The sequence below is a fragment of the Lagenorhynchus albirostris genome, chromosome 2 (genome assembly GCF_949774975.1).
Source record: "Lagenorhynchus albirostris chromosome 2, mLagAlb1.1, whole genome shotgun sequence".
NCBI lineage: Eukaryota > Metazoa > Chordata > Mammalia > Artiodactyla > Delphinidae > Lagenorhynchus > Lagenorhynchus albirostris.
Window position 1 is genome coordinate 67,460,706 of NC_083096.1, and position 12,553 is coordinate 67,473,258.

The 12,553-nt window shown below is 42.2% G+C and overlaps 1 pseudogene; it reads left to right on the top strand.

Moving 5' to 3' along the window:
* Positions 1-5,306: 5,306 nt before the first annotated feature.
* Positions 5,307-5,939, top strand: LOC132515430 (eukaryotic translation initiation factor 3 subunit J-like; annotated as a pseudogene).
* Positions 5,940-12,553: the final 6,614 nt, after the last annotated feature.

Below are 12,553 nucleotides of genomic sequence, written 5' to 3' on the forward strand. Positions count from 1 at the left end.
ATTTTCAAGTAATTCTAATGCTGCAGGTCCAGGAGCCACACTCTGAGAACCTTGGGCTAGCATATGCCATACACACAGCAAGAATTCAGGAAATGTTTGTTTATGGGAATGAATGCATAAGTGAATCTGCAAAATGACTTGAGAAATACGTAATTTTGGACACGAAGCTAGGAACTGCAAACAATGTGACCACCTCCTTTGAATTTCGTAGTCATTGATTTGTGACTATTTATGGGGTTCAGCATGACACATCAATATACAAACAAGAAACTAGTACTCCTTCAGGCCAGAAGCCTCTCCAGTTTACAGAACTTCAGCAAGCTGAGAAGACAACCAAAAAGTTTGCATGGGAAGATAACCCTAATAGTGTTTGCAGTGAAGTAACAGTTTTCTCGGTAGTAAGGATATTTTAACCCCAGGAAGACAGAAAGATAAGTAAAGAAAATTAAAGAAAGTCAAATACATATTATTAATATATTTATTTTATGCATTTATATATATATATATGTGTGTGCCTTTTTTCTTAAAGATTAAAAACACTCATGTATAACAGGAAAACAGGAAACTTCAATTTCATCTTTTGGCTTATAACAATTGTTTAGCACTCACAGGGGCCAACCGCACCTACCCTTAACTTGCTAAATAAATGAATTGGTTTTACTTCTAACTATAGGCTAATGTTGTTAAGCCAATGAGGAACTTACTAATCAAGCGTTGCTTGACTAAGGGGATCTATAATTAGGTAAACTAAAATTTGGGATGGAGCTTCATCTGAAATGAAGAACTTCCTGTGAACTTTCCAGAATCTAAAATAAGAAAATAAGACTAGAAGGAAAAGACTAGTGTGCTCACATCTTTCAACCCTAGCACCTAAACCTTTCCTATGAACTACTCACTAGAAGCCCATTCTGCACTCCTTTGCAAAAACTGATTTAAAAGAGAGGGAGCCAAATTCACAATTATAATAGAGATTTTTAACACTCCTCTCTCAATAATTGTTAAAATATGTAGACCCAAAACCCCATTGCTTAGGTCAAAATTCTGTGACATCAAATAACATTTAGTAAAGGGCCCACATCTTTGTCCATTGGCTCCAGACATGTCCCCATACACCCTGGGAATCTCATCTTTTTATGGAACCCCAAGGCTTGTTGAAATCATGACTATAACTTCCAGGAGATGGGATGGACCCTCAGAATGTGAACCACTTCTCCTACGGTGAGGATTTAGGTGAGTTAATCTGGAGCTGGAGGAGAAGCAGTTCAGTTTGAAGCTTTGCTTTTCTAATAGCAACTGACATTAAACACCACAGCGGGGCACCCTCAAGGCTCTGCCTCAAGTTCACAGATGCCCTTCCCCTAACGGAGAAGGTTCTGGTTAGAGAAAACAATAATTGAACAGAATATCTTCATGGGTATGAAAAATTATAGTCACTTATTTCCCTCCTCCTCCTTCAGTGGAGAGGAACCTAGACCTACTCGTCCTGTGATTAAAGAGTGGTGGGGTGGCGGGGGTGTGTGTGTGTGATGAACGGGGAGTTGGGATTGACATATATACACTAATATGTATAAAATGGATAACGAGTAAGAACCTGCTGAATGAAAAAATAAATAAAATAAAATTCAAAAAAATAAAAGAGGGCTTCCATTAACCATTTCCATACTTTCATCCTGGAGTAGAGGGATCATTTTTCCTTTTCTCCATTCTTTTTTTCTACCCACCCCATCCATAGATTGCCACTTTTTTCATTCTTATAAAATCTTACCATTTACTAAAGAAAATCCAGTTATTTTTGTGATACATTCACAAACCTGTCCTCCTAAGATAACCTCATCTAGCCACTCTCTTCTACCTACCAAACCATGCAGCGTGCAAAGCAGAACTACCCTCAGCCCTCGGTGCACTTGCATTTGCCAGTCCTCTCCGCTTAACAAGCCTCTCTTCATTCTCTAGACCTTTGTCATTTTACTTCCTCCATGAAACGTCTGGGACGGTCTCTTTCTGGTTCCCGTGGCCTCCTGGACATGCCCCCTCTGTTGCTATAATCACCCTGTATTACCGCCCTGTACTCATAGATCAGAAGTACCCTGAAGACAGAAACAGTGCCTTACAGTGGAAATTAAGTGAGTCTTCAAGACTGTTGAATAACCACATTAACAAGAGCAGAACAAAACCCTTAATTTACCTGTGTAGGGTCTTAGCTGGGCTGCCAGGTCCACCGAGCTATACCCAAAGCTCCCTGTGGCCCACAGGTCACTATATATTCTGGGGCAGCCACATGAAGGGAGAGAGGGTGACTCATTGCAGAAGCAGAATGTAAGCTCTTAGGATCTTGGAATCCTAACCATGTATGACTTTATCTTTGTCACTCGATGACTCCTCGGGCTTCACTCAAACTGTAAAATCTATCCCGTTTACATGAGGTGTAAATGTGTTTTCACACTTCTGCCTGGTGAAGTACTTTCTGTAATGCTGATGGTTAATTACCTGACAATGAATCCCCTCTCCTGAGAGGAGGAACAGTGCTTCCAGTGATGGAAGGACAGAGGAGACCATTTGGATCACACTCCGTCACAGAGCAAGCTGAACAGACATGTGCTATTCCTTGGGAAATGTTTTCTCCAGAGCTACCCAGCCCTGTCCCCACCCCCTCCCATACCTTCACTTCTTACTCATTTTCTCCCTCTGTTTCCACTGTCAAATCACAAAGAACACCAAGTAACCTTCTGGGTTTTTAGGCAATTTCATTGTACTTGGTAATGTATGATTGATAAACATAAATAAAATAAATAGGATTCTGAGGGAATAAATTCTAAGTGGAATATCAATAAGTCTCCTCCCTCCAGTGATGTCTCCATGGTTTTCTCCTTCTTCCCTTCTCCCCACCTCCTTTCCCAGACTGGGAGAGTGGTCCATTCTTTCCATCAGAAGAAATTACGGGGAGGGAAAGGCAAGTAGGGAGAAGGGGGAGAGGTTGTATGAGAAATGTAGCACAAGGCTGCATTGAAATGTAAATTCCTTCAAATTATTAAACACCAGAGAGCAGCTCTTACCAGCCCTTTGTTCCTCAGCGTCAGAATGTGTAATCTAGAAGAATAAATATACAGCCAGATATCAGCCACAAAAAGAAACCTGGGCCATACATATTCAGAGCCCCAAGTCCCAGGGATACCACTCTTCCTTATCAGGGAGGTTCTGGTCACAGCCACCAATCACTGGTCTAAACACCTCTAAATGGGGGTCAGGATTACAGTCGTTTTCTGCCTGCCCCACCTCCCACCGGGACCTCACTCCTATCAGCTGTCGGGAAGCCTAGACCTCCTTGTAAAGGCTTTAAACACAGGACCATCTCGTTTGTTCCTTCTTTCAGGCTAGCACTGAAGATGCATCGGCTGGGGCTTTCTTTTTCGGTGGAGGATACTTTCTCCATGTTTTTGCCCAGAGTTGCACTCCTCACAGCTTGAGATAAATGACTCTGTAGTCTAATTTACATTTTTAATTCCCTCTTAGCTTCAGGAACCCACAGATCTTCCAAGTAGGAGAGCAGACTATTATCAGTCCTATCTTCACCCTTCTTCCCATTTTCAAACAAGACATTCAGCTCCAAACCCAGAAGGGTGGTCATGGCACATTTTACAGGCGTGCGCAGTCAGCGAGAGCACAAATGCTGCCTCTGTAGCTTAGACCCCTCGACCTAGTCTCTGTCTCTCTCTCTCAGGCATCTGCTTCTTTTGGATTGTGGTCAGACTCTGGGGCATTTATTCTTTGCCTTCCTTCCACTGCTCATCCTTCCCATCACCTGCCTCCCCATACTAGGCACTCAGAAAACTGCCTGGCAGATTTTGTAAACCCGTATGATAGATTAAGAGAGCTGCGTGTGTGTGTGTGTGTGTGTGTGTGTGTGTGTGTGTGTGTGGCAGAGGCAACCAGCAAGGGTAGCAGCCATTGGGAAGGAATTACATCTGTTTCCACGTTCAGTGAATACTGCCTTTTCTTAAGTCTTGACCTTTCTTTCAAAATGGGTTTTGCCAGAGTAATGGCTATTGGGAAAGCAGGGTCATTTGATCTTTACCTGTCAACCAGAAGTCTGTGCTTTCCTCAGAAATAACACATTTCTTTGTTATCACCTAGTACTTGGTCACGTGTGTCACTTTTGTTTCAACACTGATCGTAGTCTGACTTAATTCTTGTAGGGTTTCTGGTTCTCCTCCTATATTATAGCCTCTTTAAGAACATGGCTCATACAGGAGTCATTTTGTTATGTCATTTTGTTAGAAGTGTCAAAGGGTGACATATATGTCATTTTGTTATAAGTGTGGTCTTCAAACAGGGAAGAACTCAATAAATGCCTGTTGATTGGAGTTCAAATGAATCACCCCCTCATTCATCTTATCACCAGGTATCCTTTATCAAAAATTCTTATTCCTTCCCAGGGACCCAGGGATCTTCAGGCTCTGGGATGGGCTTCTGCTTCAACCAGAGGCCTTGCTGTACTGGCGCTCAGAATGTTCTATTGCCCAAGTCTCCCTTCTGTTCCTGACTATCCTTTCATCTACCTTCCTTCCTTCTCCCTTGGGATTTATGTCTCTTAGAACTCTGCCAAATGTAAACCCCACTGTGACATTAGATATATTGCATAGTTCAGCCTTATCTTTCCTGCTTGCTTTTCTACCAGCTACTTTGCTACATGAATGATCCTGAGCATGACCTGCCATTGGTACAGGTGCCAAGAGGCCCGGCTGGCCAAGACCCTCTTCAGTTTCAGCCTGTGATATAGACTTATAATAAGAAATATGTATTTGGTTTTCATCTTCATTTCTGGCACAGAGTTCCTAAAACGCTTACAGTCTCGTAAATGTTGAGAGCTAAAGATGTCTTTTGTTATGTTCATGAGGTGACTTTTGGACTGCACCTAAGGATGCAGCCTGGTCACCAGTGGAGCAAAATTTGTGATTAGAGGTTTGGAACTTTCAGGCCCATTCCATCCACTCCACTCACACCCCAACCTCTGAGGAAGGGAGAGGGGCTGGAGATTAAGTTCTATCACCACTGGCCAATGATTTCATCCACTGTGCCTACATAACGAAGCCACTCTAAAAGCCCTCTGTAATAAACTGGTAATTTAGTGAGTAAACAAGTTTCCTGAGTTCTGTGAGTCACTCTAGCAAATTAATCGAACCCAAGGAAGGGGTCATGGGAACCTCTGATTTATAGCCAGTCCATCAGAAGTACAGGTAAAAACATGGGCTCGCAGTTGGCATCCTGAGTTGGAGGGGGACGTTGGAACCTCCAGTCTGGATGCAGACATGCTTTACATGGAGTCCTATGTGGATGGTGGGGGCCGGCAGTACGCTGGTGGGGACAGCTGGGAAGGCAGGTGTATGGCTCTCAAGGATAAATGGGGTGACAGTGACGATGGGAAAGGAAAGAAAAAGAAATAAGACCAGAAATAAACTTTTCAGAAAAGAAAAAAGAGAAAAAAAATCAAAAAGAAAGGACAGCAACAGGAAAAAATAAAAAGAGTTTAGAAGAACCTAAAGCTCTAACACCAGAGAACAATTAAAAGATAAACCGGGGCTAGGCTAAACAAATGACAGGAAGAGTCAGACCTCAAATTAGCCAAAGAAACATTTGGTGTTAATAAATAGAGCTTAAAGAATCCATGCTCTGAGCCCATTTTCAAGAGATGACTTCAATTGTTTTGAAAAGTTACTAAAAGATAAAATTACACAATATGAAATGCCACTATACCATGCAGGTTTTAGGAATCCTTCGATACAGAGGTGTGTTTTTCTTTGGAAATTGATGACTTGAAAAAGATGACCAATTCGTTGACCGTGCCTTGCAATGACAAACAGAAGCAAGAGGAGGAGAAAGAAGCAAAATGTGGTTCCTGGAGAGGGATTCAAGCCAGCCTGGCGAGTACCATGATGATGTGATGAAGGATGCGTACAGGGCTCCGAAGCCCTCACGTGACGTTTTCATCTTCTGGTGTCTTTTTGTGTTTTGCGCCATCCCTTCAATGTGTAACACAACTTCCTTTCCTTTCAGTTCTGCCACATGCTGCAATCGGAAGGGCAGTATGGTACAGTACCATACTAGCTAGCTAGCTATTTAACCCTTTGACAAGTAGGGGCCAGTGTGAGAATGAGGAAGTTGGATCTTGCTGCCAAGGAGTTAAAATCTGGAAGCTCGGTTGCTTCTAAATCCCAGTTTAAAAATAAATCCTAATGTAGTTGTCATTGTCGCTATCTGACTCCACAGCAGCAGGATCACTAAATTGGAAACAAAGGTTGCAATACGACCAATGATTGTGTAGTATTTACTACCACCGTTCTGCCTTAACCATGCCTCCTTGAACTTCTTCATAACTTGTGAAGAAAAGCAGTTTTCAGAAAGGTCATGTGGTGTGCACCTAGTATTAAAATTGAGCTTGACGATGTAAAAAATCACATTGTGAAGAAGACAGCTTATTTCAGAGTGAAGATGCTGCTGCTGAAAAAAAAACAAGTTTGATACTTAAAAATTAAATAACAAAAATCCTCCAACTTCAGAGCTAAAGAAGGTGAAGCATTACTGCATTACCAGATGTGGAATCTCTTGAGTGTCACTAGGTCTTGACTGTCTCATTTTTATTTATCAGAATATTTCTACTGATGGAGCACTTCAGCTGGAGGAGAGAAACTCTGTATCTCTTTTTTTGCCTGATTGAAGTGTCTGGAAAACAGCATCTCCTTTGTTCTGCTAGGCTGTGATGGGATTACTTTACTCAGTTTGGGCATTTCCTTTCCCATATAAAATGAGCTCAGTGAACTGTACCCATTAACTAGAGTCTGGTGAATTATGTTAACAATTATGACATCTGCAATGCTTTATAAAGTAACTATCTTAATGAAATCACTATTGTGAAGACTTACAAAGAACACTTTGAAACAAAAAGTTTAAAATATATATGTTTGATTTTTTTTTCTGAAAACTAGACACGTGGTAATGAAACCAAAGGGATTTGTGGTTTTGAATATCATATGAGCCGTCTACCACTCATGAAGTTCTTTAAGTGTAGGTAGCCAAATAAAGTTGATTCCCTCATGCCAGCCTTCACACAGTGTCACATAACAACAACAGCAATGATGATAATAATAAAAGGACCTTGAAAAGCAATGGTTTTAAGATTCTTAAAGAAGCCCCAAAGGGACAATTCCACTATGTGCTTCTCGACCAGCATCCTGAAGATTCTCTTCACTCATTTTTCTCTTCTTTGCATCCAGCAGGGCTGTTATCTAGGGCAACTTATTCTGCTACTGCTACCCACCCTCTAATTTTTCTCTTAAATTTCCCCCCAAACTTCCTCGCACTATTCCAGCCCTCCCGTACTAATTCTATTTTCTTCCCTCTTTCTTTTCTCTGATTTAGTGTTTTATGAGGTAAAGAATTTTAACCTCCAGGCTATTTTAAAGATTCTTCCTTTGACCCACTGCCCTGATCAGCACAATAGATCTTAGACTGTAAATATAAGTTAATATGGACTCTGTTATAAAAGGCTGTGAATACAAAAGCAGCTCGCACGTTATCCACATCACCAGCTGGATAGTGATTTTTCATTTGAGTTCTTCAGGATGTAGTTTATTTTCTACTCTAAGCACTCAGTTCCTCCTCTTCCTCTGTCTCCTGACAATTCTCAAGGGTCTCGGTTGGTTTTGTGTCTTCGTTTCATATCTTTCCTTTACAGACTTGAGGCAGCCTAGTAACTGATAAGTTGTGCCTTTGCATCAGCTGTTAGTTGTCCAAATAGCTGACCTGGAAGTATCAAATGCACTCTGTATCCTTGTCATGGCCATTCCATTCATTAGTAGACAACTTAAGAGGAAACCGAGCACAAACGAGGATAAAGAATTGTACGTGTTCCCAATGAAAAGAATACAATTGATGCACAATTGCCCTGAGGCTTATGGATATTTTCCCTGTGGGCTCCTACATCCTCTCCAAATTGGCCTCCAATCCTCATTCCATAGAGTGGTGAGATGCAGACGGTTCCCTTCTGCTCACAACCATGGAATGTTAGTGGCGGAGCAGTAGAAGAGTGGAGTGAGGTATCTTTGCCCAGAAGTTTGGGGTCTTTTATTAATTCCCACGCCAGGGCAGGGGGATTTTAGAGGCAGATGAAGGGAAGGAAGGATGAGTTGGAAAGGAGGGGATGTGGGTGTGAGAAGATCATTACTGTAGGGACAGCCACCCAGTCTCCCAGGAGCAAAGAAGAGGAGGGCACAGCCCAGGTCCCATAGGACAGCCCATTGCCTGAGACAAGGTCTGCTGTCTTCTCCAGCTGGTGGCCTAACTACATGCTTTGCTGGGGCGGTGCCGGGAATCATGAAATGGGACCTAAGGTCTCTGCTGGGAAAACCTAACCTAGCTTTAGCTAGAAAGAGCTGATGCAATCACCTTCTCAGTTTATAGGTCTTGTTTTTCTTCCTGCTACGTTATAGATAGACTTGTGTCTCCCTGTGCTCTATGTGGTTCCCCTCACCCCACACAGAGCTGCCTTTTCTCACCCCCCCCCACATCCATTTAGCAACAACTTAAGCATCTGGGACCTGCAGAGACAGTGGTAGTAGAAGGGTCAGACTGGTTCATTCACACAGAATTTTGAAAGACTTCTGAGATGAAAAATGGAAATAGAGGCCAAGAGAAAGTACATGGCATATGATCTCTGAACTTTTAATCCAAGAGCTCTAAATTCAAAACACATTTCCCCCACTTACGAGTCCCCAATTTAACTATTCTGAAATGTGCTTTCTCATGTATAAAATAAAGAAAATAATGTGCTCCAAGCAAGACCTATTAGCCCCCTCACTCCTTTTCCCCTCTTACCTCTGGTAGCAAGTTATACCCTCAGAGATAGTAATAGTAGCAGAAGAAAGTTTTGTTCTTGGCTTTTGGTTTTGGTTTTACAACTACTCTATGCTGAGGACTTGCAAGTCCCAAGCTCAGTCCTACAGAGGACAGAAGAATCTAAAGGTTTCAACTCGCTATTGTCACCCTTGTGGTTGATGTGAGACATGATGACGCCATAGTTCTGACCACAGGGCGCTCAGCCGGAATGAGGCTGTAACCTGGTAGGGATGGGAAAGGAGGGTGATCAAAATCTGAAGAGGAATTTGGGGTAGGGAAAAAGAGGGAAGGAAAACCGAGAGAGAGCAATGAATTTGTTTTTTGTTTTTTTGTTTTTCTTGGCTGCGTTGGGTCTTCATTGCTGCATGCGGGCTTTCTCTAGTTGTGGCGAGCAGGGGTTATTCTTCGTTGCAGTGCGTGGGCCTCTTATTGCAGTGGCTTCTCTTGTTTCAGAGCCCAGGCTCTAGGCTCGCGGGCTTCAGTAGTAGTGGCACGTGGGCTCAGTAGTTATGGTTCATGGGCTCTAGCGTGCAGGCTCAGTAGTTGTGGCGCATGGGCTTCATTGCTCCACAGCATGTGGGATCTTCCTGGTCCAGGGATCAAACCGCTGTCCTCTGCATTGGCAGGCAGATTCTTAACCACTGAACTACCAGGGAAGTCCCAGAAATGAACGTTGTAAGGCAAATGGAGGGGCTTCTAATATCTGTCACATATTTTTCCAAGAGGAAAAATTGTCAATATGTATTTATGGGTACATTATATACATATGCATATACATATATATATATATATATATATATATATAGTGTACGAGAGAGAGGGCACTCAGCAAAACATAGTCACTAAATGAATGGCTACTGTTATTTCATCATTATTACGGCAATGACAGTTAATGTGTACAAGTGCCAAGTGTTCTTGGAGATGGCCTAGTCCACATTGGTTTTATCATTGACTTTCCCCCCACCCTCCCTGACTTCCTTCCCTCATAGTTAATCTGCACTAGAGAATGTATGATCTACATCTCATATATTCTGAACCTGAAATAAGACAGGAAGCTTTATACCTCTGCCTCTGGGACTTTTCTTATGCAAAATGATTTTTCTTGGGATGTCCTACCTGAGGCACCAATATTATATTATTCAGTCCAGACAGATAGTTAACTCTTATTAATGCTCTGCCTACCTTTCAGTTTGGGGTTTCCATGATTGAAACACAGTCAAACCCACAGTGAGTCCTCAGGCCATCAAACTGTCAACAACGCCTCCACAAGAGCTGGGAACATAGAAAATATTGTGCCAATGCTGGTATGTATAGAGGAGGGCCCTCCTTTATTAGTAACATCTGGTGCAGTTTGTTAGAACACTCTGGCCATGTGGCCACGTGCGTACTACTCTGATAAATGAAGGCCAGCATGGATGTGGGCACACACGGGGGCTCACCACTCCCCACGGAAACCATTCCAGCCTTCCATCCAGTAGCTTTCCTCATAAGTTTGTCTTTTTTCTCTAATTTCAACAACATGTCTTTCTAGGTTTAGAGCTGCCTATTTCCCCGCAAAACCTACATTTTGGCAAAACCCCAAGGCCTTGAAAGGTAAGGGATTTCAGGATTCTGCTTCGCTCCTATGAGCATTGTTCTTCTTCCCACCCTCATTTTCTTGTCTCACACACCCAAATGCCCACAGACCTTGGACCTGCCCCCCTTCCACTACTTCCTCATGGGGATTAGCTGACAGCGAGAAAGATATAGACAGCAGGGTCTGTATTGTCTCTGTCCATCACACTGCTAACCAGAGTGCCAAGCAAGATACCCCACAAGCCCTCAAAATTTAAAATAAATAACGTACAAATGAGTAACATTCGCTCTAATGTCTGCGTGTGTTAATCATCTTAAGAAAACAAATTGCTCCCACTAGTTCCCAAATCCCTGGCTAAATTGTATCATTTGGAGATTGAAGATGGGCCCCCAGTATTGGGCACAGTATTGAGAGAAGAGCAGACAAGGAAAAAGTGAGATACCAAGCCTTGAAAAAAGAATTCTTTATATTACTTTGTATTCCTTTATATTCTTTATATATACTCTATAGTACTTTATATTACTTTAGAAACTGCTGATTCTTTTTTGTAATTGCCCTTAATTCCTCTCTCATAACCCATTGTCAACTTTTCAAGATCACCCTCCCTTCACTAGCATGGCCACTCACAGCCCTAGAGAAAAACACGAGTCTTAGAGATTGCAGCCGTTGGTTAATATTATTGCTTTGCTTACAGAAGAACAGCAAATATTTATTGAGCACCGTCTTTGTGGCAGACACTGATTCTAGGAAAGGATTCAGCAGTGAAAAAAAAGCAGACAACAATTTCACTCTTATGAGATTTATTATCTATTGATGAGCAAACAGACAGGAAATATTGACTACATAAAATATGTAGCATGGAGCTTCCCTGGTGGCACAGTGGTTAAGAATCTGCCTGCCACGTAGAGAATGGACTTGAGGACATGGGGAGGGGGAAGGGTAAACCGGGACGAAGCGAGAGAGTGGCATGTACATATATACACTACCAAATGTAAAATAGATAGCTAGTGGGAAGCAGCCGCATAGCACAGGGAGATCAGCTCGGTGCTTTGTGACCACCTAGAGGGGTGGGATAGGGAGTGTGGGAGGGAGACGCAAGAGGGAGGAGATATGGGGATATATGTATATGTATAGCTGATTCACTTGGTTATAAAGCAGAAACTGACACACCATTGTAAAGCAATTATACTCCAATAAAGATGTTAAACAAACAAACAAACAAACAAAAAGAATCTTCCTGCCAATGCAGGGGACACAGATTCAAGCCCTCGTCTGGGAAGATCCCACATGCCATGGAGCAACTAAGCTTATATGCCACAACTACTGATCCTGCATGCTGCAACTCCTGAAGCCCGCGTGCCTAGAGCCCGTGATCCTCAACAAGAGAAGCCACCGCAATGGGAAGCCTAAGCACTGCAACAAATAGTAACCCTCATTCGCTGCAACCAGAGAAAGCCCACGTGCAGCAACGAAGGCCCAACACAGCCAAAATAAATAAATAAATATACTTTAAAAAAAGAGAGACAAAGACAGACGTTTAAAAGAAAAAAAAATATATATATGTATAGCGTGTCAGATGGTGATATATGTTAGTGGAGAGAAAGGAAAAGGGAAAGAGGAGTAAGAAATGCTTTTCAATAGGTTGGTTAGAAATAGTGTCCTTGATAAGACGACTTTTGAAAAGAGACTTGACAGAAGTGAAAGTGTGAACCACAGGGAAACTCAGTGGAGAAACATTCCATGCAGAGGGAGCAGCAAGGACAAAAGCCCTGAGGCAGGGCTGTGCTGACCCTCTGGAGGAACCATAAAAAGGTCAGTGTGGCTTACCATTTGGTAGGCTATTATAAGAACTTTAGCTTTTATTCTGAGACGGAAAGCCATAGCCAGGGTAGTTATATGATCTTATTTGTGCTTATAAAAGGATTCTCCTAGAGGGAAAGCAAAAAAAAAAAAAAAAAAAAAAAAAAAGAAAATTGTAACCTGATAATAGCCAACTGTTAATGTTATAGAGCTATTACAGTGTTATTATCTAAGAACTAGAATCTTGACACGATTTTCACTATCAGTTAAGGGTTAATATACTGCTTA